This window comes from Neolamprologus multifasciatus, chromosome 2 (genome assembly GCF_963576455.1).
Source record: "Neolamprologus multifasciatus chromosome 2, fNeoMul1.2, whole genome shotgun sequence".
In the NCBI taxonomy this organism is placed as follows: Eukaryota; Metazoa; Chordata; class Actinopteri; order Cichliformes; family Cichlidae; genus Neolamprologus; species Neolamprologus multifasciatus.
The window spans coordinates 19,633,268-19,659,700 of record NC_140440.1 but is presented as its reverse complement, the minus strand read 5'-3'; the positions used below and the strand labels follow the sequence as shown (position 1 = coordinate 19,659,700).

At 40.3% G+C, this 26,433-nt stretch overlaps 1 protein-coding gene and 1 long non-coding RNA gene across 2 annotated transcripts in view; one reads left to right on the top strand and one right to left on the bottom strand.

The window, feature by feature from the left end:
- gpc3 (glypican 3) overlaps positions 1-26,433 on the top strand; it is a 176,150-nt gene that overhangs the window by 142,521 nt on the left and 7,196 nt on the right. The window lies entirely within an intron of this gene.
- On the bottom strand, positions 118-23,247 carry LOC146524239 (uncharacterized). The gene is made up of 2 exons (XR_014869847.1): positions 1,469-23,247; positions 118-1,417 (listed from the first exon to the last, which is right to left on the bottom strand). It is a non-coding gene; the product is annotated as an uncharacterized LOC146524239 (long non-coding RNA).

The window sequence follows — 26,433 nt, the reverse complement described above, 5'->3', positions numbered from 1 at the left end:
GAAATCTTTTTTAAAAACTGCTGCTGTGTCCGCAGCGTTTGATCTACAGGTATGATTTTACCCTCAAAACGTAGCCATCGCTGTCCTCTTTCATCCAATGTGTTTACTATTGTACTAGGTGTTATGGTTCTTTCATAAATGTCACCAATGCACAGCCTCCTCCCTCCAACTCTTCCATAGACTCTAATGTTAAAATGGCTAAGAAAGTTCGTTTGAAAATCAGAAGTACAGGCTGTCTTTACACTGTCACCACGTCCATATAATAAACTCCACAGGCATGAAAACTGAGAATTATGTAGACCAGACATTGCTGCCGCTCACGGTGAAAGAATTTTGTCGATACGACATGTACTTTTCATTTGGGAAGGATTTGTTTGGGGCTGACCTTTCTGTTCATTTTAAGCAGCAAAAGTGAGGCGCATGTCTGTGTGCTTGTCACACCTGCCTGCCTAACGAGCTCTGCCTGCCACTCTGCCAAGATTCATCTTAAACACTTCTCTTTCAACTGCTGCTGTGTCCACAGTGTTTGCTCTACAGCCATCATTTTACCCTCAAAACGTAGCCATCGCTGTCCTCTTTCATCCAATGTGTTTATTATAGTAATAGGTGTTATGGTTCTTTCATAAATGTCACCAATGCACAGCCTCCTCCCTCCAACTCTTCCATAGACTCTAATGTTAAAATTGCTCAGAAAGTTTGTCTGAAAATCAGAAGTACAGGCTGTCTTTACACTGTTACCACGTCCATATAATAAACTCCACAGGCATGAAAACTGAGAATTATGTAGACCAGACATTGCTGCCGCTCACGGTGAAAGAATTTTGTCGATACGACATGTACTTTTCATTTGGGAAGGATTTGTTTGGGGCTGACCTTTCTGTTCATTTTAAGCAGCAAAAGTGAGGCGCATGTCTGTGTGCTTGTCACACCTGCCTGCCTAACGAGCTCTGCCTGCCACTCTGCCAAGATTCATCTTAAACACTTCTCTTTCAAATGCTGCTGTGTCCACAGTGTTTGCTCTACAGCCATCATTTTACCCTCAAAACGTAGCCATCGCTGTCCTCTTTCATCCAATGTGTTTATTATAGTAATAGGTGTTATGGTTCTTTCATAAATGTCACCAATGCACAGCCTCCTCCCTCCAACTCTTCCATAGACTCTAATGTTAAAATGGCTAAGAAGGTTCATTTGAAAATCAGAAGAGCATGGTGTCTTTCCACTGTCACCACGTCCATATAATAAACTCCACAGGCATGAAAACTGAGAATTCAGTAGACCAGACATTGCTGCCGCTCACGGTGAAAGAATTTTGTCGATACGACCTGTACTTTTCATTTGGGAACGATTTGTTTCGGGCTGACTTTTCTGTTCATTTTAAGCAGCAAAAGTGAGGCGCATGTCTGTGTGCTTGTCACACCTGCCTGCCTAACGAGCTCTAACTGCCACTCTGCCAAGATTAATCTTAAACACTTCTCTTTCAACTGCTGCTGTGTCCACAGTGTTTGCTCTACAGCCATCATTTTACCCTCAAAACGTTGCCATCGTTGTTCTCTTTCCAACACTGTGTCTTTCAAAGCTCAAACATTTAAAAATTTTAAACTGTGTGGATCCAATTGGAGGGATCATATTTTAGTCATTCAGTGATTCAAAGAGTATGAACTTTTAATATTCATTCAGATGTTTTCTGACTCTAAATTTTTTTTCTCATTATTTAGGTTTTTCTAATTTACATTTAAAACATTTTCAGCTATTTTCCAACTTTTTCTGTGTAAACGTCAGCTATTATAAGTTCAGCACTTTTGTTTTCAGGTTAAATTCTGTTTTTTCTTTTATTTTTTATTTCATTCAAACTTTTTAATTTAAAATTCAGCAATTAATTCATTTCAGTGCATACATTCAGATTCAAGCATTCACACTGCAGTTTCTTCAGAAAATGCACTTTCTAGTTATTAGTGTGAATGCTTGTAAAAGCATTCACAGTATTGTTCTTCTAATCTTTATTATTATATTTTATCTATTCCGTACGTTTTTTGTACTCCTACTCCTTCAAAACCGTTCAACTTAGAAAAACCATTCAAACACCGTTAGATTCCTCTTCTTTTGGACATGACTGCTTCTATTTTTCTTATTTTTAACATTTATATTTTTAATTTTATTCAACTTTTTTCAACAAAAATTTCCCATGTATTTCAATGGGGAGACCCTTCAAATCCTCATTCAACTTACTCATTTTTAAACTCTTACTACTTCCACATACGTTGACATAGAGCCACCATTCAAACTTTAAAACGAAGACAAGACATTCAACTATTCAACTTGTATTTATCTTTTCAATATCTATTATACTTTTTCTTCAGTTCCAGTTTAAGTTTCATGATGTTTTTTCACCCGTTTCAGAGTTTATAATGAGTGTGTATGGGACGGAATGTTGGGGCTAGAGTGAGACAGCTCAACTGCTAGAGTGAGAGGAGCGAAAAAATTAATCTTAAAATCTTTTTTAAAAACTGCTGCTGTGTCCGCAGCGTTTGCTCTACAGGTCTGATTTTACCCTCAAAACGTAGCCATCGCTGTCCTCTTTCATCCAATGTGTTTACTATTGTACTAGGTGTTATGGTTCTTTCATAAATGTCACCAATGCACAGCCTCCTCCCTCCAACTCTTCCATAGACTCTAATGTTAAAATGGCTCAGAAGGTTCGTTTGAAAATCAGAAGAGCATGGTGTCTTTCCACTGTCACCACGTCCATATAATAAACTCCACAGGCATGAAAACTGAGAATTTGGTAGACTAGACATTGCTGGTGCTCACGGTGAAAGAATTTTGTCAATACGACCTGTACTTTTCATTTGGGAACGATTTGTTTCGGCCTGACTTTTCTGTTCATTTTAAGCATCAAAAGTGAGGTGCATGTCTGTGTGTGTGTAGGGAGCCATTGGGTGCAGTCCCTATAGCAACCAGGCTCACACCTGCCTGCCTAACGAGCTCTCTCTCACTCTGCCAAGATTCATCTTAAACACTTTTCTTTCAACTGCTGCTGTGTCCACAGTGTTTGCTCATCAGCCATCATTTTACCCTCAAAACGTCGCCATCATTGTTCTCTGTCCAACACCGTGTCTTTAAAAGCTCAGAGATGTAAAGTTTTTAAACTGTGTGGATCCAAGTGGAGGGATCACATTTTAGTCATTCAGTGATTCAAAGAATATGAACTTTTAATATTCATTCAGATGTTATCTGACTCTAAATTGTGTTTTCTCATTTCTTAGGTTTTTCTAATTTACAATTAAAACATTTTCAGCTGTTTTCCAACTTCTTCTGTGTGGATGTCAGCTTTTAGCAGTTCACCACTTTGGTTTTCAGGTTAAAATTTCTGTATTTTTCATCTCATTCAACATTTTTAACTTAAAATTCAGCAATTAATTCATTTCAGTGCATACATTCAGATTCAAGCATTCACACTGCAGTTTCTTCAGAAAATGCACTTTCTAGTTAGTGTGAATGCTTGTAAAAGCATTCACAGTATTGTTCTTCTACATATTTATTATTATTTCATGTTCCGTACGTTTTTTGGCATCTATCTCCTTCAAAACTGTTCAACTTAGAAAAACCATTCAAACACCATTAGATTCCTCTTCTTTTGGACAAGTGTGCTTGTATTTTTCTTATTTTTAACATTTATATTTTTAAAATTATTCAACTTTTTTCAACAAAAATTTCCCATGTATTTCAATGGGGAGACTCTTCAAATCCACATTCAAATTACTCATTTTTAAACTCTTACTACTTCCACATACATTAACATAGAGCCACCATTCAAACTTCAAAACGAAGACAAGACATTCAACTATTCAACTTGTATTTATCTTTTCAATATCTATTATACTTTTTCTTCAGTTCCAGTTTAAGTTTCATGATGTTTTTTCACCCGTTTCAGAGTTTATAATGGGTGTGTATGGGACGGAATGTTGGGGCTAGAGTGAGACAGCTCAACTGCTAGAGTGAGAGGAGCGAAAAAATTAATCTTAAAATCTTTTTTAAAAACTGCTGCTGTGTCCGCAGCGTTTGCTCTACAGGTATGATTTTACCCTCAAAACGTAGCCATGGCTGTCCTCTTTCATCCAATGTGTTTATTATTGTACTAGATATTATGGTTCTTTCATAAATGTCACCAATGCACAACCTCCTCCCTCCAACTCTTCCATAGACTCTAATGTTAAAATGGCTCAGAAGGTTCGTTTGAAAATCAGAAGAGCATGGTGTCTTTCCACTGTCACCACGTCCATATAATAAACTCCACAGGCATGAAAACTGAGAATTTGGTAGACTAGACATTGCTGGTGCTCACGGTGAAAGAATTTTGTCAATACAACCTGTACTTTTCATTCGGGAACGATTTGTTTCGGCCTGACTTTTCTGTTCATTTTAAGCAGCAGAAGTGAGGGGCATGTCTGTGTGCGTGTCACACCTGCCTGCCTAACGAGCTCTGCCTGCCACACTGCCAAGATTCATCTTAAACACTTCTCTTTCAACTGCTGCTGTGTCCACAGCGTTTGCTCTACAGGTATGATTTTACCCTCAAAATGTAGCCATCGCTGTCCTCTTTCATCCAATGTGTTTATTATAGTAATAGGTGTTATGGTTCTTTCATAAATGTCAGCGATGCAAAGCCTCCTCCCTCCAACTCTTCCATAGACTCTAATGTTAAAATGGCTAAGAAAGTTCGTTTGAAAATCAGAAGTACAGGCTGTCTTTACACTGTCACCACGTCCATATAATAAACTCCACAGCCATGAAAACTGAGAATTATGTAGACTAGACATTGCTGGTGCTTACGGTGAAAGAATTTTGTCGATACAACGTGTACTTTTCATTTGGGAAGAATTTGTTTGGGGCTGACTTTTCTGTTCATTTTAAGCATCAAAAGTGAGGTGCATGTCTGTATGCCTGTGTATGGAGCCATTGGGTGAAGTCACTACAGCAACTAGGCTCACACCTGCCTGCCTAACGAGCTCTGTCTCACTCTGCCAAGATTCATCTTAAACACTTCTCTTTGAACGACTTCTGTGTCCACAGTGTTTGCTCTACAGCCATCATTTTACCCTCAAAACGTAGCCATCATTCTTCTCTTTCCAACACCGTGTCTTTGAAAGCTCAGAGATGTAAACTTTTTAAACTGTGTGGATCCAAGTGGAGGGATCACATTTAAGTCATTCAGTGATTCAAAGAATATGAACTTTTAATATTCATTCAGATGTTTTCTGACTCTAAATTTTTTTTCTCATTACTTAGGTTTTTCTAATTTACATTTAAAACATTTTCAGCTATTTTCCAACTACTTCTGTGTGGATGTCAGCTTTTAGCAGTTCAGCACTTTTGTTTTCAGGCGAAAATTTCTGTATTTTTCATCTCATTCAACATTTTTAACTTAAAATTCAGCAATCAATTTATTTCAGTGCATACATTCAGATTCAAGCATTCACACTGCAGTTTCTTCAGAAAATGCACTTTCTAGTTATTATTTTATTCTGTATTCCGTACGTTTTTTGTAGTCCTACTCCTTCAAAACCGTTCAACTTAGAAAAACCATTCAAACACCATTAGATTCCTCTTCTTTTGGACATGACTGCTTCTATTTTTTTCATTTTTAACATTTATATTTTTAATTTTATTCAACTTTTTTCAACAAAAATTTCCCATGTATTTCAATGGGGAGACCCTTCAAATCCTCATTCAACTTACTCATTTTTAAACTCTTACTACTTCCACATACATTGACATAGAGCCACCATTCAAACTTTAAAACGAAGACAAGACATTCAACTATTCAACTTGTATTTATCTTTTCAATATCTATTATACTTTTTCTTCAGTTCCAGTTTAAGTTTCATGATGTTTTTTCACCCGTTTCAGAGTTTATAATGGGTGTGTATGGGACGGAATGTTGGGGCTAGAGTGAGACAGCTCAACTGCTAGAGTGAGAGGAGCGAAAAAATTAATCTTAAAATCTTTTTTAAAACTGCTGCTGTGTCCGCAGCGTTTGCTCTACAGGTATGATTTTACCCTCAAAACGTAGCCATCGCTGTCCTCTTTCATCCAATGTGTTTACTATTGTACTAGGTGTTATGGTTCTTTCATAAATGTCACCAATGCACAGCCTCCTCCCTCCAACTCTTCCATAGACTCTAATGTTAAAATGGCTCAGAAGGTTCGTTTGAAAATCAGAAGAGCATGGTGTCTTTCCACTGTCACCACGTCTATATAATAAACTCCACAGGCATGAAAACTGAGAATTTGGTAGACTAGACATTGCTGGTGCTCACGGTGAAAGAATTTTGTCAATACGACCTGTACTTTTCATTTGGGAACGATTTGTTTCGGCCTGACTTTTCTGTTCATTTTAAGCATCAAAAGTGAGGCGCATGTCTGTCTGTGTGTGTAGGGAGCCATTGGGTGCAGTCACTATAGCAACCAGGCTCACACCTGCCTGCCTAACGAGCTCTCTCTCACTGTGCCAAGATTCATCTTAATAAACACTTCTCTTTCAACTGCTGCTGTGTCCACAGTGTTTGCTCATCAGCCATCATTTTACCCTCAAAACGTCGCCATCATTGTTCTCTGTCCAACACCGTGTCTTTAAAAGCTCAGAGATGTAAACTTTTTAAACTGTGTGGATCCAAGTGGAGGGATCACATTTTAGTCATTCAGTGATTCAAAGAATATGAACTTTTAATATTCATTCAGATGTTTTCTGACTCTAAATTTCCTTTTCTCATTACTTAGGTTTTTCTAATTTACATTTAAAACATTTTCAGCTATTTTCCAACTTCTTCTGTGTGGATGTCAGCTTTTAGCAGTTCAGCACTTTTGTTTTCAGGCGAAAATTTCTGTATTTTTCATCTCATTCAACATTTTTAACTTAAATTCAGCAATTAATTCATTTCAGTGCATACATTCAGATTCAAGCATTCACACTGCAGTTTCTTCAGAAAATGCACTTTCTAGTTATTATTTATTCTTCCGTACGTTTTTTGTAAGTCCTACTCCTTCAAAACCGTTCAACTTAGAAAAACCATTCAAACACCGTTAGATTCCTCTTCTTTTGGACATGACTGCTTCTATTTTTCTCATTTTTAACATTTATATTTTTAATTTTATTCAACTTTTTTCAACAAAAATTTCCCATGTATTTCAATGGGGAGACCCTTCAAATCCTCATTCAACTTACTCATTTTTAAACTCTTACTACTTCCACATACGTTGACATAGAGCCACCATTCAAACTTTAAAACGAAGACAAGACATTCAACTATTCAACTTGTATTTATCTTTTCAATATCTATTATACTTTTTCTTCAGTTCCAGTTTAAGTTTCATGATGTTTTTTCACCCGTTTCAGAGTTTATAATGGGTGTGTATGGGACGGAATGTTGGGGCTAGAGTGAGACAGCTCAACTGCTAGAGTGAGAGGAGCGAAAAAATTAATCTTAAAATCTTTTTTAAAACTGCTGCTGTGTCCGCAGCGTTTGCTCTACATGTATGATTTTACCCTCAAAACGTAGCCATCGCTGTCCTCTTTCATCCAATGTGTTTACTATTGTACTAGGTGTTATGGTTCTTTCATAAATGTCACCAATGCACAGCCTCCTCCCTCCAACTCTTCCATAGACTCTAATGTTAAAATGGCTCAGAAGGTTCGTTTGAAAATCAGAAGTACAGGCTGTCTTTACACTGTCACCACGTCCATATAATAAACTCCACAGGCATGAAAACTGAGAATTTGGTAGACTAGACATTGCTGGTGCTCACGGTGAAAGAATTTTGTCAATACGACCTGTACTTTTCATTTGGGAACGATTTGTTTCGGGCTGACTTTTCTGTTCATTTTAAGCAGCAAAAGTGAGGTGCATGTCTGTGTGCGTGTGTATGGAGCCATTGGGTGCAGTCACTATAGCAACCAGGCTCACACCTGCCTGCCTAACGAGCTCTGCCTGCCACTCTGCCAAGATTCATCTTAAACACTTCTCTTTCAACTGCTGCTGTGTCCACAGTGTTTGCTCTACAGCCATCATTTTACCCTCAAAACGTCGCCATCATTGTTCTCTTTCCAACACTGTGTCTTTCAAAGCTCAGAGATGTAAACTTTTTAAACTGTGTGGATCCAATTGGAGGGATCACATTTTAGTCATTCAGTGATTCAGAGAGTATGAACTTTTAATATTCATTCAGATGTTTTCTGACTCTAAATTTCCTTTTCTCATTAGCCTACTTCTAATTTACATTTAAAACATTATCAGCTATTTTCCAACTTCTTCTGTGTAAACATCAGCTATCATACGTTCTGCACTTTTGTTTTCAGGTTGAATTGTTTTTTGTTTTGTTTTTTATTTCATTCAAACTTTTTAACTTAAAATTCAGCAATTAATTCATTTCAGTGCATACATTCAGATTCAAGCATTCACACTGCAGTTTCTTCAGAAAATGCACTTTCTAGTTATTAGTGTGAATGCTTGTAAAAGCATTCACAGTATTGTTCTTCTGTTTCTTTATTATTATTTCATGTTCCGTACGTTTTTTGGCATCTAACTCCTTCAAAACCGTTCAACTTAGAAAAACCATTCAAACACCATTAGATTCCTCTTCTTTTGGACATGACTGCTTCTATTTTTCTCATTTTTAACATTTATATTTTTAATTTTATTCAACTTTTTTCAACAAAAATTTCCCATGTATTTCAATGGGGAGACCCTTCAAATCCTCATTCAACTTACTCATTTTTAAACTCTTACTACTTCCACATACATTGACATAGAGCCACCATTCAAACTTTAAAACGAAGACAAGACATTCAACTATTCAACTTGTATTTATCTTTTCAATATCTATTATACTTTTTCTTCAGTTCCAGTTTAAGTTTCATGATGTTTTTTCACCCGTTTCAGAGTTTATAATGGGTGTGTATGGGACGGAATGTTGGCGCTAGAGTGAGACAGCTCAACTGCTAGAGTGAGAGGAGCGAAAAAATTAATCTTAAAATCTTTTTTAAAACTGCTGCTGTGTCCGCAGCGTTTGCTCTACAGGTATGATTTTACCCTCAAAACGTAGCCATCGCTGTCCTCTTTCATCCAATGTGTTTACTATTGTACTAGGTGTTACGGGTTCTTTCATAAATGTCACCAATGCACAGCCTCCTCCCTCCAACTCTTCCATAGACTCTAATGTTAAAATGGCTCAGAAGGTTCGTTTGAAAATCAGAAGAGCATGGTGTCTTTCCACTGTCACCACGTCCATATAATAAACTCCACAGGCATGAAAACTGAGAATTCAGTAGACCAGACATTGCTGCCGCTCACGGTGAAAGAATTTTGTCAATACGACCTGTACTTTTCATTTGGGAACGATTTGTTTCGGGCTGACTTTTCTGTTCATTTTAAGCAGCAAAAGTGAGGCGCATGTCTGTGTGCTTGTCACACCTGCCTGCCTAACGAGCTCTGCCTGCCACTATGCCAAGATTCATCTTAAACACTTCTCTTTCAACTGCTGCTGTGTCCACAGCGTTTGCTCTACAGGTATGATTTTACCCTCAAAACGTAGCCATCGCTGTCCTCTTTCATCCAATGTGTTTATTATAGTAATAGGTGTTATGGTTCTTTCATAAATGTCACCGATGCACAGCCTCCTCCCTCCAACTCTTCCATAGACTCTAATGTTAAAATGGCTAAGAAAGTTCGTTTGAAAATCAGAAGTACAGGCTGTCTTTACACTGTCACCACATCCATATAATAAATTCCACAGGCATGAAAACTGAGAATTATGTAGACTAGACATTGCTGGTGCTTACGGTGAAAGAATTTTGTCGATACAACGTGTACTTTTCATTTGGGAAGAATTTGTTTGGGGCTGACTTTTCTGTTCATTTTAAGCAGCAAAAGTGAGGTGCATGTCTGTATGCCTGTGTATGGAGCCATTGGGTGAAGTCACTACAGCAACTAGGCTCACACCTGCCTGCCTAACGAGCTCTGTCTCACTGTGCCAAGATTCATCTTAAACACTTCTCTTTGAACGACTTCTGTGTCCACAGTGTTTGCTCTACAGCCATCATTTTACCCTCAAAACGTAGCCATCGTTCTTCTCTTTCCAACACCGTGTCTTTCAAAGCTCAGAGATGTAAACCTTTTAAACTGTGTGGATCCAAGTGGAGGGATCACATTTTAGTCATTCAGTGATTCAAAGAATATGAACTTTTAATATTCATTCAGATGTTTTCTGACTCTAAATTTCCTTTTCTCATTTCTTAGGTTTTTCTAATTTACATTTAAAACATTTTCAGCTATTTTCCAACTTCTTCTGTGTGAATGTCAGCTTTTAGCAGTTCAGCACTTTTGTTTTCAGGCGAAAATTTCTGTATTTTTCATCTCATTCAACATTTTTAACTTAAATTCAGCAATTAATTCATTTCAGTGCATACATTCAGATTCAAGCATTCACACTGCAGTTTCTTCAGAAAATGCACTTTCTAGTTATTATTATTATATATTCCGTACGTTTTTTGTACTCCTACTCCTTCAAAACCGTTCAACTTAGAAAAACCATTCAAACACCGTTAGATTCCTCTTCTTTTGGACATGACTGCTTCTATTTTTCTCATTTTTAACATTTATATTTTTAATTTTATTCAACTTTTTTCAACAAAAATTTCCCATGTATTTCAATGGGGAGACCCTTCAAATCCTCATTCAACTTACTCATTTTTAAACTCTTACTACTTCCACATACATTGACATAGAGCCACCATTCAAACTTTAAAACGAAGACAAGACATTCAACTATTCAACTTGTATTTATCTTTTCAATATCTATTATACTTTTTCTTCAGTTCCAGTTTAAGTTTCATGATGTTTTTTCAGCCGTTTCAGAGTTTATAATGGGTGTGTATGGGACGGAATGTTGGGGCTAGAGTGAGACAGCTCAACTGCTAGAGTGAGAGGAGCGAAAAAATTAATCTTAAAATCTTTTTTAAAACTGCTGCTGTGTCCGCAGCGTTTGCTCTACAGGTATGATTTTACCCTCAAAACGTAGCCATCGCTGTCCTCTTTCATCCAATGTGTTTACTATTGTACTAGGTGTTATGGTTCTTTCATAAATGTCACCAATGCACAGCCTCCTCCCTCCAACTCTTCCATAGACTCTAATGTTAAAATGGCTCAGAAGGTTCGTTTGAAAATCAGAAGAGCATGGGTTATTTCCACTGTCACCACGTCCATATAATAAACTCCACAGGCATGAAAACTGAGAATTATGTAGACTAGACATTGCTGGTGCTCACGGTGAAAGAATTTTGTCGATACGACGTGTACTTTTCATTTGGGAAGGATTTGTTTGGGGCTGACTTTTCTGTTCATTTTAAGCAGCAAAAGTGAGGTGCATGTCTGTGTGCCTGTGTATGGAGCCATTGGGTGCAGTCACTACAGCAACCAGGCTCACACCTGCCTGCCTAACGAGCTCTCTCTCACTCTGCCAAGATTCATCTTAAACACTTCTCTTTGAACGACTTCTGTGTCCACAGTGTTTGCTCTACAGCCATCATTTTACCCTCAAAACGTAGCCATCATTCTTCTCTTTCCAACACCGTGTCTTTGAAAGCTCAGAGATGTAAACTTTTTAAACTGTGTGGATCCAAGTGGAGGGATCACATTTTAGTCATTCAGCGATTCAAAGAATATGAACTTTTAATATTCATTCAGATGTTTTCTTACTATAAAGTTTCTTTTCTCATTACTTAGGTTTTTCTAATTTACATTTAAAACATTTTCAGCTATTTTCCAACTACTTCTGTGTGGATGTCAGCTTTAGCAGTTCAGCACTTTTGTTTTCAGGCGAAAATTTCTGTATTTTTCATCTCATTCAAAATCTTTAACTTAAATTCAGCAATTAATTCATTTCAGTGCATACATTCAGATTCAAGCATTCACACTGCAGTTTCTTCAGAAAATGCACTTTCTAGTTATATTTTATTCTTCCGTACGTTTTTTGAAGTCCTACTCCTTCAAAACCGTTCAACTTAGAAAAACCATTCAAACACCATTAGATTCCTCTTCTTTTGGACATGACTGCTTCTATTTTTCCCATTTTTAACATTTATATTTTTAATTTTATTCAACTTTTTTCAACAAAAATTTCCCATGTATTTCAATGGGGAGACCCTTCAAATCCTCATTCAACTTACTCATCTTTAAACTCTTACTACTTCCACATACATTGACATAGAGCAACCATTCAAACTTTAAAACGAAGACAAGACATTCAACTATTCAACTTGTATTTATCTTTTCAATATCTATTATACTTTTTCTTCAGTTCCAGTTTAAGTTTCATGATGTTTTTTTCACCCGTTTCAGAGTTTATAATGGGTGTGTATGGGACGGAATGTTGGGGCTAGAGTGAGACAGCTCAACTGCTAGAGTGAGAGGAGCAAAAAAATTAATCTTGAAATCTTTTTTAAAACTGCTGCTGTGTCCGCAGCGTTTGCTCTACAGGTATGATTTTACCCTCAAAACGTAGCCATCGCTGTCCTCTTTCATCCAATGTGTTTACTATTGTAATAGGTGTTATGGTTCTTTCATAAATGTCACCGATGCACAGCCTCCTCCCTCCAACTCTTCCATAGACTCTAATGTTAAAATGGCTCAGAAAGTTTGTCTGAAAATCAGAAGTACAGGCTGTCTTTACACTGTCACCACGTCCATATAATAAACTCCAAAGCCATGAAAACTGAGAATTTGGTAGACTGGACATTGGTGGTGCTCACAGTGAAAGAATTTTGTCAATACGACCTGTACTTTTCATTTGGGAAGGATTTGTTTCGGGCTGACTTTTCTGTTCATTTTAAGCAGCAGAAGTGAGGTGCATGTCTGTGTCTGTGCGTATGGAGCCATTGGGTGCAGTCACTATAGCAACCCAGCTCACACCTGCCTGCTTAATGAGCTCTGCCTGCCACTCTGCCAAGATCAATCTTAAACACGTCTCCTTCAACTGCTGCTGTGTCCACAGTGTTTGCTCTACAGCCATCATTTTACCCTCAAAACGTCGCCATCATTGTTCTCTTTCCAACACTGTCTTTCAAAGCTCAGACATTTAAATTTTTTAAACTATGTGGATCCAATTGGAGGGATCACATTTTAGTCATTCAGTGATTCAGAGAGTATGAACTTTTAATATTCATTCAGATGTTTTCTGACTCTAAATTTCCTTTTCTCATTAGCCTACTTCTAATTTACATTTAAAACATTATCAGCTATTTTCCAACTTCTTCTGTGTAAACATCAGCTATCATACGTTCTGCACTTTTGTTTTCAGGTTGAATTGTTTTTTGTTTTGTTTTTTATTTCATTCAAACTTTTTAACTTAAAATTCAGCAATTAATTCATTTCAGTGCATACATTCAGATTCAAGCATTCACACTGCAGTTTCTTCAGAAAATGCACTTTCTAGTTTAATGTGCTCTTTTCAAATTCATTATTTAAATTATGTCCCCCCACTGTGTGTATCTTTGTAACAAGTGCCTCAAGTTACAGTTAAAAATCAGTTCTTTGCTAGATTTTCTGTTATGTGTAGACATTAAGCTGGTTCATCTCTTGAGTTAAGCTCCTTTTTTATACTTGACTGAATCCTAAGTCAGTGTGAAGTGTCTTAACAACCAAGCAAAACAAAACAAAACAAAACAAAAGTCATTCTTCTGAAAATGGTCAGGTACAAGTAACGGACTGAAGAAATGTTGAAAGACGACTTTAAAATGACTAGAAAGAGGCTCCTTGGAATGAAAATATGAAGGAACGATGGAAGTCTTTGCTCAGTACTGTACCTATGAATAGATGTGTGTTTGTGAACAGATGGAGTTGTCTCTAGCTTTGTTGTAGTCCAGTAAAATGTGATTCTATATGGCGTGTCTTTACCTTTATGATGAGGGCTCACCTGTGTTTCTGTGCTTTCATGCACACCTGGCCTCTGACTGTATGGCCTCTATGAGAAACAAAGGATGTGCTGCCATCTCTGCAAAAACCTGCTCACAGATTCCTCTCAAAGCCTCTTTTCATTGCCTGAGCCTCACATTTTTTTCTCCTGTTACCACCTGGTGCTAAAAAACTTCACAAAAACATCTGCTAATACACACTCATTTACTGCATAAAGTCTTAAAATTTGAAGAAAAAATATAATTGTGAAAAGCTGGCAGTGAGGGAATCATCTGTTTCCAGCTCAGTGTGGAAGCCCAGTGAAATACAGCAGAAGGTAATATTTCATGGTCCAGTCAGTACAGAGTGGGAAAACGAGTGATTAAGCCAGAGAAGTGGCTAAGATAATCACACAATTTTAATTCCCTTTAGTAAAAGGGTTGTTTTTTGTTTTTGTGGTGCTAAGTGGACTACTACTAAACAACCTGCGAAAATGGCTTTTTGATGCAGTTTGGAAACATTTGGTAGTCTGCAAGCAAACAGTGTGCTCTGCTTTGGCTCAGCAGCTCAGATCCCTGCCTCGTGTGTTTTCTTGCTGAGCTGGACGGGCTTTTGCTCGCTATGCTCAGCAGGAGCCATGTGAATAGACCTCTTGTTATGTTCCTGAGCTCAGACATTCGCTCACTATAAGCGCCCCGAAGGAAAGCTGTTCCTTTGGGAGCTCTGGATCTTTTTTATCAGCGCCAGAGGTTAGCAAAATACAAAGTGGAAATATTCCTGTAATGTGAAACACGCGGCTTACGGTGAGAGGCTGGGCTCGGCTCACCTTTCAGATCTGCTACAAATTTTGTGGCTGGAACAAAGGAGTGAGTAAAAGGGCGAAGAAGGTGATGAGAGAATGTGTGGAACGAACACAAAGAGACAAAAACACCTTTGATAACTGTAAAGGCTGATACACTGGGAAACCTAAACATTCTTTATTCTGTATGTGGGTCAAATTAACAGCCTAATGTGCTGTCAGTGCTCCAGCATGGTATGTTAATTAACAGCAGCTGTGACCTCTGACCCTTCTGCACCTGATAGGTGAGTCACACGGCGCCTGTCTTCCACAACAGTGTTTGCACATGTCTTCATCTCAGCGGACACAGTTTACATTAACAGCACCGGATGCAACCACCGTATAAGCAATTTCCTTCTGCTTCAAGCTTCATGTAATTTCATAGAGCTGATCGTCAGCGCTACTGTACTCATGAAGAGTCATCAACCTTCGGGATTAATAAAGTATTCTGATTCTGATTCAACATATGGTTGCCAGCCAGGGAGGCTCGGTGCCACAGGCCAGGATGAGAAAGAGACGGGCTCAGATGGTGCACATGTGAGAGGAAGCGTGCAGGTGTCTGCGTGCCCACGTGGCAGGCAGAAAAAACACGCTTCACTCCTTGGCCCGTGCATCGATCAGCATTAAGTTGTCTTTTTAAACATTTCATTCAACATTTTTCTTTCTAAAATTATGACAACTCATAATTGTTTTGGAAAAAAAATTGTAAAAACATGTTGGGTAACAGGAGGTGAAAAACGATTAAAGAAAAACATTGAAATGAAGTCAAATACTGTGAGCTCTGTGTGGTGATTGGACAAAATATTAGATGCTGAGACTAGTTTGAATTTGAGTGCCAAATGTGCCAACAGTTATTACCCAGGTTATCAATACAATACCAGATCTGAAGTGCTCACCTCTATAAGGAGTTCAGAACTAATTAAGTACGAAGAAAATGTGATAATATATCTGTCAGTGAACCACAAAGTTGCTGTTAAAGGAGGTGGTTACTGTAATGTTTTGGACATTTCATTATTAGCACTGTATTCTCTAAAAGTGATACTCGTAATCTCTCAACCTTGCAAAAGGTTTGTTTCCTTTTTCAAATACCTGCAAAGGTATTTAGATAGATCACAGGTGGGCAATCCAGGCCTCGACGGCGGTGTCCTGCAGGTTTTAGATGTGTCCTTAATCCAACACAGCTGATTCAAATGGCTAAATGACCTCCTCAACATGTCTTGAAGTTCTCCAGAGGCCTGCTAATGAACTAATCATTTGATTCAGGTGTGTAGACCCAGGGTGAGATCTAAAACCTGCAGGACACCGGCACTCGAGGCCTGGAGTTGCCCACCCCTGAGATAGATAAATGGGTCAGTTGGTGGTTACACTGTGGAGATTTTGTCCGTATTAAAATACATAATGACATCAGAGTTCCTGCAGATTTGTTTGCGGCACATCAATGACGTGAATCTCCCATTCTCACATGACATGAGTACATGTCAAGAAACCAGTTTGAGGTGATTTCAGCTTTGTGACATGATGAGTAGCCTGGTGGAAGCAGTCATCAGCAGATGGGTGCACTGTGGTCATAAAGGGATGGACATGGTCAGCAACAATACTCAGGAAGGCTGTTGCGTTTCGTTGATACTCAGTCGGTACTAATGGTCCCAAAGTAGGACATTAAAGTAATCTCCACAGCTTCACACACAGCAGGATGGATCCATCTTTTCATGTTTACAACAAATTCTGCAGTGGCACCCAGTGCGGTCACGTTGGGCATTCAGAGGTGCTCTTCTGCACACCTTTGTTTTAATGAGCAGAGATTTGAGCTTCTGTTGCCTTCCTGTCATATCAAAGTAGTCTGGCCATTCTCCTCTGACCTCTCGCATCAACAAAGCATTTCACCCTGAGAACTGAAGCTAGCTGGATGTTTTCTTTATTTACAACTGTTCTCTGAAACCCTAGAGATGGAGTTAAAATCCCAGTAGATCAGCAGATTCTGAAATACTCAGAGCAGCTTCACCTGGCACCAACAACCAGTGTTGGGTAAGTTACTTTAAATTAGTAACTTAGTTACATTACTTACTTTATCAAAAGTAACTCAGTTACTTCAAGTTACTCGTTGCTTTCAAAGTAACTAGTTACTAGGGAAAGAAACTTTGGTTTTACTCAGAATTCTCTTGTTAATGTGTTGCTTCCATAACTTTGCCAGTCTTCTAGCTTGCTTACTTGCCACAAGTGCACTGTGCCACCTACCAATAGAAGGGAAAAGATAATGTGCATATTTCCACGAGAGAAATCCCATGCCTGGACTGTCATTGACTGCTGCCATGATTCTAGCCTACGTCACAGCGTCATGTGCGCCTTTTACATCCAACACAAAAACTGTAGTCGTGGTGCTTTCGATTGTACTCAGAACTCTGAAATTCTGCCTTCCGAATAGGAAGATGTAGGTAACACCAGACTGCAGATGAGCTGCATACAGGGCTGGACTGGGACAAAAAATTGGCCCGGGCATTTTGACTAGAGACCGGCCCACCATTATAGGAAAAATCATAAAGCCTTTGAATGAAAACAAACGCTGTTGTGACAGTGATGTACACTGTTTTGATGGTATATATGTATCAATCTATCAATCGTTTGTTGTAAGATTCAGATAATTATTTTTTAAAAGCGAGACATTTTAAATAAGAATAACAAAGAAAAGTATTTCCTTGTGCCCCCCTCTCCCTGTTAATGCCCTACCTGGCCCCCCTGGCAAAACTTTGCTAGATCCACACCTGCACAGTTACCAGCTGTCAGCTACCTAAAAAAGGATCCTGGTGTTATTTGTCTCTCAGAAACAGTTCATAACTTTCCTTCAACTCATCCATGTCACCTAAAAGGTAAACCTGTTTCTCCATCATCTGTTCAGCTCTGATGATTCAGTAAGGACATCTCCTGGTTTCATCTTCATGTTTCCCTCTCACCAGATAACCAAACCGATAACATGACCAGCAACTTTACAGCTGTGGCTCCAGCAAACATCAGCTGATACTAGAAATTAATATTAAATAAATTCTAACAACAGCTGATCAAGCTTAACCATGCTGCTGTTGTTTAACGCGACATCTGCTGGTTTCCTCTTTCTGGCGCAAAGTGAGCGATAAACAAACAAGAGAGCCGATCAGCTGATCATTGATCAGTTTTCATGATTGAAGTAGAAACAGGAGAGGGAGGGGTGAGAATGAGAGAAGAAGAAGAAGCTGTGCAGCAAAGACACAGAATAACTCCAACTTTGTGCCTTTTTCACTGTAGCTGAATTACGGGACAAACTGTTCCTTTTCACCTCAATACGAAACGTGTAATATTTTCTCTGAATACCAGACAGGACGGTTGGCAACTCTAATAACTTATGAACAAAATAAAGTTCAACATCATCATAGCACCCACCCAGCTGTATAGAAACTCCGTCATGCTAGCTAGTACGCAGTACGGAAAAAGTCAGAATAACAAAAATAAACTCCACCTAAACTTGGTTTATATCTGACCCAGATAGACTGCAGGTCATAACTTCTTACTTGAAGTTCAGTTCACACTTGGACCGGCGGCCGCCTCGGGTCTCTTTTCCTTCTGCGTCCTCCACCTGCTGGCCTCCACCACTTGCTAATGTTACTGAATCTGTGGAAGCTCCGTGATAGCCACCACACGAAGTAACGAGTAACGACCCTATCTAAATCCCAGTAACGACTAACGCGTTCCTGATTTTGGCATAATAACTAGCTACCGTGCTCGTTACCACAATAATAACGTAGTTACTGTAACGCGTTACTTAATAACGCGTTAGTCCCAACACTGCCAACAACCATGGACTGTCCAAAGTGTCACTTTTCCTCCCCATTCTAATGCTCACTTTGAACTTCAGCAGGTTGTTTTGACCACGTATGTACCTAAAATATATGTATTTAAATAAATACATATAAATAAAATGCATAGATTAAAATGATGTGATCTGCAGGATTACTGCAAATCAAAATCTTCATTCCAAAAAGAGATTTGAACAGAGTGCCTGCTGCTTTCGTCCTTGTCTGACACAATGATGACTGTTTACCAGCCCAAATCTGTGTAGGCTTCACATGATAAATGATTTCAAAGTACTAACTGTTTGCCGGAGTGGGTATATAAAATTTCTGGAGAAGTCTTAAACTGATGACAGCGTGAAATCCTTGAGGTAGAGGAATTGTTGAAAGGCTGCGTAGTTGAGGGGGCTGATAATGTGCAACACACTGGAAATGTTCTGACCCAATGTTCTCCGGGTCCATCCCTCTTTGAGCTTATAAACAACCTCTGTAAATTCAGCCAATCCTCCTCCTTCCACACCCCTCACAAAAATAATGAAGCTTGCCACCCTCTGTGTAAACAGGCTTGGCTAGTAAGAGTCATAGTTTCCCAGTCTTGTTCTTCTTGGGGTTGATCACAAGGCCTTGTGTGTCCCCAGTTCCTGAGCTGAATGAGGTGGTAGTAAGAGGGGAAGATGGAAACGGAGCAGAAAAAGAGGGGGGAGAGGAACAGGGGGATGATGTTGTCTTCTTATTGTTGTTGGTCTTCTGTCATGGCGTTATCTCAGATCAGTTCAGGGATAAAACACTCCAAATTAGCCAGAAGGCAGGAAGAAGAGCCCTGGTTTTAATTTATGTGGATACAAGGGCTCAGAGCTGGGTTCTCATCATGTACTTGAAGGGGGCCCACCAGCATTTGATTCATTTTGTAGGCCTTTTGCATTTCTCCATGTTTGTGTGTGCCTCTCGGAAAAGCGTTTGTTTGCTCAAGAGCTTTATTTACATTCACAGGCACTTTCTGGACGCACTAAATTGATTCCAGGCCTGTTCCTGGGTCGTGTCCATCAGCTCAGCCACAGTCCACAAACACTCTGCACACAGCGGGACCATTCTCGAGGTCCGCAGCTCTGCTGCTCGCCGCCACAGTGATACACAGAAGCCATTTTGTGGGGAATGTCTTAAAAGCTCGGCTGAGAGTTAACCCTCCAATCTCACCTGCGTTTTTTAAATTTTCCCTCCATCCATTCCCCTCCCTCTGGCCTGCTCTCACTCTCTCCTTCCAGGCTGTTTGTGAAAGTAACTCGACGACACAGTGAACAGTCCTGCTGTCACTACACTCGGAGCTGCTGCAGGAAACCGCAGGCTAACCACTAAAAAGGGCTCAGACAGATAGTAAAACTGCGCTGCAGGAGCTCTCTGTGTGTGCAGTCAGACCAGCCAAGCTGTCACTCCTGGCTGTAGTCTGGCTTTTTTCTATGACAGGAATGTGGGGACAATTTGGCTGGTTAGTCAGTGAGGACATCTAAACAACAAACATATCAGAATCTACCAGCACCATTTCCATTACTGAGCTGATTGCCGGACCCAGGAAAAGAATGTAAACATGTTTTTGTGGGATGTCGGCTTCCTTTATTATAAGAAGATAAAGACAGAATCCAAAAAATGTGCTTGTTGGAGGCAGCTTGACCAGGACGAGGCCCAGGATGCCCCTTGGGACAAATGCTGACCCATCAGCTACCCGCTAACTTGATTCTCTCTTTCGTGTCTCTGTCGTTCTATGCCAGTCTCTCGCTTGTTCCAATAAGAACTGCCATTGTCCAGTCTTTTCAGAAGCAGTCTCAAACGGTGCACCCTGCCAACCTCTGACCCCGCCTGAGGACTGACCTCTTAGAGGGTTCACAGCCCTTCTCTGTACGCAGAAGCCCCCCCCCGCCCTGAATGAGCTCTTCGCCCTGAGTACAGAATCAACTCTTTGTATGTTTGATTTGTTATGGTTTTTTACCTCTCTCGCTAGTGCGCACACTTTCCACCCTCGCAGCGTCAGCACTGCATGGAATTCTCGGTTAAAATTTACGTCCCTGCTCAAAGCTTTTATTTCTATTCTTTTACTCCTTTCTGTGATCATATTAGCTGCTTCGGGAGGCAGAGACTATAAATACACTGGAGTAAATCTAATTTGGATGGCGCAGGGGAGAGGGCAATGGGTGCAGCATGCTGGTCATTCCCTCGGTGACAGCACCGCCCTTCGTTGACCATGTTAATTAATAACTGTTGACTTGCATTTGTTCCACAAGCCGCAGTTGAGAGAGTGCCTGTGATGGGTCGGTTTTCCCCGGTCGACAGGAGGGTGTATTCCTCTCCCATCGGAGCAACAGGGAACTTTTGCAGATTCACTCAAGCAACGTGTTCTCGCATTTTTTAATCAATTGTGCACCTTTGTTTTTCAAAAGCAATTAAAACGCCATCATCTGTGTTTTCATGTCCCCGGCCCTCTTTGGCATCGTGTCTCTCTGTCTTGCTCTCTTGCCCTTTGTGTGGGAGGGTCCCTCTGTCTAGAATAACAGAGTTGTGGAAGTTGGGAGGCCGGAGTAGCTCAGAGAGCAGCGCCGTTGCAAAGGCCAGCGCCAGGGCCGCCTCTGGGCGTCCCGTTTTTCTTGGCCCGACATTCCCAGCCTCTCCGAGCGCCCCTGTGGTCGGCCTGTGGGTGTGGAGGCAGACGGTCACATTCCCAGCCCATCGACAGAGGCATCCCGGACCGCTCCCTCATTTCACTCCCGGCTCTCAGTAAAGCAGTGTCCCAGGACTCAGCACTCTGGCCAAGTGTCGGAGTTTGAGAATGTGACCAAGGAGCCGATAATCACAGTGCACTGTCTTATCAGTTAATGTCTTCCAGATAAGCCAAACGAATGAGCAGCTCCTATTATGTTTTTATAGAACCCATGTCTTTGCAGCTGTAAGGGCAGCTACTGAAAGAAGACTACACACACACACATACATATATACATGCTGGCCATTCAATTTCTAAATTTGCTGAGTTTAATATCCAAGCGAGTAGTTTGCTCTGCTGCGATGGGACAAGGGATAAAATATTTGCTTTATCTTGGAAACCAAAATATCACTTAATCTGTTGAATCTTCAAAACCCAGATCAAATTTGAGCAGCTTAGATGTGTTATGCGCACACATCGTCTGCCAATGTAGCAGCAATCTAAACCATCTCCTCCATTTCATAAGAAGCACCTGTGTTTGGAGACTTAACATTCCACATACTTATCTGACCAAAAAAGGCCTTTGTGCATAGCACACATGTACTGAATAAACTGTACTGCACCATGAAGGCACACACTCTCACCGGAGGGGTTACAGTAACGCTTCAGCCACTGGTGTGCACCCACTCTGTTAAGATAAGTTAAATTAAGAAAACGTTTTTACCGACAGCATTTCGTGTGATTTATTTATTTTTTCTCCAACCTGTACTCTTCACCTGTGCTGGGAAATGCGTCTCTCTCTGCTCGCCGTTGCAATTTTTCTACATAGTTTGCTTGTTGTGACAACTGCAAAGCGTAAAGGACGAGCCTCGGGCACCGAGCACTGCTGAAAACAACGCTCCAGACTCCCCTCCCTCTCTGTCTTCCCCCTGTCCTCCTTTTGCACAGACAGAGACAACAGACACACTTAATGCACATGCACGCACACACACACACTGCAACCACCGTTTGACCTGTGAGGAGAATCCAAACAAACATCCGCTCCCCCGCTAAAATACTGCAGCGCCTGGATATATTGGTCTGTCCTCCCAGGGACCAGTCACTAAAGAAAACATAAAGCTAAACCCTGAATGCGAACTCGTTTGTTAACTTGCATGTGACTACCGTGCTTGCTTCGCAGCGCAGAGCCTTTACCGTTACCAATCAATGGTTGGACTGTTGACCTCTCCCCTGGGTCGTAACTCAAGCTCATAAGGCCACGATAAAGGTAGCAGGGGTACGCTAGCAAGGTGGCGTCTTTTTGCAGAGGCTCTGAATGGATGAGCAGGAGGGGGGCTGTGTTCTCCCGAAAGCCACCAGGGCCCACATTGGTCACATTAATCACAGTCTGGACTGTGGCTCTATTTATATCCAGGAGTTATTCATCTATTTGCCTAATTGTCCCTGTCTGTCCGCTATCCCGGTTCCTCCTCAAAAGGGGGAAAAGAATCTGGATTACTTGTGTCTGTGTTCTCCTCTCAGTCACTTTCACTTACTTGCTGCACACAGGCACAGGTGTTCATCACTAATTATACCAGGATATTATTAGTCCCAGCCCTGCGCAGGAGTGTAAGGGATCTAAGTTTGCATAGTGTTTAGTCCCCTTTGGGTTGTTTTTAAATCCTGCAGAACAAGGCCCCTCTGTGGTGCTGCTCATGTCAAAGTGTTTAAACTAGTAAGAAAAGGCCCTCTCTCTCTCTCCCCTCTCTCCCTGGCTTTAGGGATTTTTTTCAGAGCCTGAGATTTTTCCCTTTTTTCCACTTGCATTATTGCCGCTGTAAAGCAACACCAACACAATGTTCTCCCACTTTGTCTCCAGCTTTTTCACAACCACACATAGGGACGGGCATGCGCACACACCCCACTCAATCATCCCCGCACAACTCCACAAATGCAAACGCTCATGCAAACGGCCCCCCCACCACCCCCGTCCGAGACCCCGCCCTCCCTCTTACCCACAGTGTATATAAAAGCTGTATCAAATTGCACCTTGAGCTTAATTGGCTCGGCAGTACAGTGCGCCGCTGTCGACAGTGACAAATTGTTCTTTCAGAGCCCCAGAGAATGCCTGCCCACTGCCATGTCAGAGGACACAGGAGGAGGAAAAAAAGTCAATTGTCCCCTGGCCGCCATTCAAATGATGTCGTAACGGCAAAGAAATTTGTAGGAGATGCATTTCGAAGCTCTGGAGTGCATTTACAGTGCTGTGCAAAAATCTTGAGCCACTCATTTCTTTGCATTTTGCTAGAACAATAGGAAGTGTGCAAACATACATGGAAGTAGACTATATGTAAAGCACCAACAGAGTTTACACAATTCTAATGAGCATGAAAGTTTATTCTTCAACACAGCCAGGACTCTCATAGTCAGGGTTTCTTCTCATTTTCTTCAGGACACAAAGTGCGTAATGTCAAGATATGCCAAGGTGTCAGCTAATAGCTCTTTGGGAATCACCTTGTTGATGTAAAAAAAAAATTTTTTGCCACAGGCTGCTAATAACGAAGTGGCTAAAGGTGCAGTTTGAAACGGGTTATTTGTAAGTTGTCTGCTGAGTTAGGAGTCGTTTTTATGCTTGAACTGCAGTGTATTTCTCTGTTCAAGATGGTGCCTGAGTGTGTAGGAGCCTGAGGCGCTACACAGTTAGGCGGTTTGTTGTGTTTTTACTCAAGTAAAGCAGGGCGAAGCTTTCATCAGATTCCTGACTGCTCCCTGTGATCACACAGCGGCTCAGATCAGCCACTTCCTCCTGCTGGATCGCTGCCGTGAGGGGGAACAGTACACAGATCAGATGAGACAGCTAATTCAATTAGGAGCAATGTGTTATTTTTAGGAGCTCAGATGTGACCGTGCGGTATGAGTGTGTGTGAGGATGAGAAAGTATGCACAACCATCAGGAGTGTGTGGGAGGAAGCTATGTCAGAAGTCCACCTGCGCACGTGTGTGTGTGTGTGTGTGTGTGTGTGTGTGTGTGTGTGTGTGTCTGGTTTGACAGAGGGCGGCTCAACTCATAGCTCGCATTCCTAACTGTACTGCTGCTTTTATTACTGATATCCTCCTGGCCTCCCTAATAGCTCACCCTTTATATTTCAGCCTTTCTCACAGCTTTTTGCCAGACAAAGTAGCACAGAATATTTCACACAAAGGGAGGGTGATCTGCTCGGTGTCAGGGGGGAAACAGATGTGGATGCAGTGCAGCAAGAGAGCAGTAAGCAACATCAGAGCAGCAGGTAGCCAAGGAGTCACTGCAGCACGCAAAACAGATGGAGAAAAATAGGAAAAGAGATTATCTAACCAAAGCTTTCTCTGACTCACATCCACAAAATAGTGACACTAAGCCCCAAGCAGCCCCATTGGAGCAAATGAGTTACCTGCGTAGCCTCAGGGCATCATTACAGTATCTGCAGAGGGAGAGATGAAAGTCAAAAATAACAGTATGCCTTAAATGGAAGCTTTCACCAGAGGCAAACAGTGCATAAACCTCGCACAACTCTAATTTTCTCCATATTATCCCTGGTGCCATTTAAGTGCTCGCTGCGCATGTGCAATACAATAAACCCTGAGCGTTAGCTGATTCTGATGGACTCCAAGGTCCAAGCCACATCAGATGTGTTTTTCCATCAGTTAATGAACACTGATCCCCGTTGGCTCAGATGGCTTTTTCACTTGACTGCCCACTGGTGCGTTATCTCTTCTTTTTTTACTTTTTTTTTTTTCAAACATTTACGCTTGGTTGCAGACCTGTAAAAATTATGAAAATTAATAGCCTACTTTCTATCACTTCCTCACCCTAATTACTTATTTAACAGCAATAACAGCACAGTAACTTATTGTTGCTCAAGTGTGTAAGCAGGTATGTCCTAGGCTAAACCGCTAACAGATGTGTTTCTGCCCCAGTAAACATGTAAATACAGGTTAGCTTAGCAATGACAAATACAGGGGCAACAATCCTGTGATGGCACCCTGGTACTGAGAAAACAGCAGGGACAAAAAGTCTTTTTTCAAGGTCAAATGAACCTAGATATTTTTTTTATATTATTTTATTTTTAATCTCACATGAGAAATATATCTCTCTCTATATATATATATCTATATACATATATATAGATACATATGTGTGTATATGTGTGTATATATATATGTGCATATATGCTATATGCACTTCCTGTGCTCTCATCAGCACTACATTCATATACAGTGCTGAGCACAAAACTGCTACTTGGCAATAACAGTGCATCTTAAAGGGAAAAAATGCACAGTCTGCATGAAAGAGTTAATGCAGCAATAAGAAAAGGTGACAACTTTCCACCTTTTTCTGCTTACTGGAAACAAAAGTTTTCATTTCCAGAACAAAAAGCTGAATGAAAAACAAAGCAGCACTCAATAACGGGAGAGATTACATTTCAATATACATTTGTAAAAAAAAAAAAAAAAAAAAAACCCAAAAGGGCATATCAGATAGTTAAAATGGTAACTGATACACAATAATAACATTTCACTATCTGTAAAGAAAAAAAAAAAGGGGGGGGGGGGGGTAAAAGCAGACCATTTGACAGAAGATTAACATAATCATAGAAGAAGAATGATGAGAGGAAAACATTACAGCTCATTTGGTTGCCACATGATACTGATGAGACAATCTAATTACAGGTTGTATTCTGTGTCTTCATCTGTGTGATTTCTACATGTCTCTCTGACAGTACTGAATATTGACTGTCTGAATACAGCAACTGTTTGTTCTGTGTGGAAGAGAATTTTGGGATATATTAGATTTAGTAAACACGTAGAGTAAAACCATTTTATGAGATTTTTGAGATGCATTTTATACTCACAAGACTGTCATATGTGCTTCTGATTATGGCTCATTTTGCTTTTTCGGGTAGGAATATTTAAGCTATATATAACTTTTTTCTCATGTAAAGCACTCTGTCATTTTTACATGTAGTAAGTAGAAATATGCAACTTCGTTGAAGATAATAAGTAATTACCTTTGGAAGAAAGGGGAGAAAAAAACATCACTGTAGATTTATTTGATGAAAAGTATGTTTTTATTCTTTTGGCTAGAGTTAGTAACACTGGTGCTGACTTCAACTGGGGATAGTTGGTCAGCAG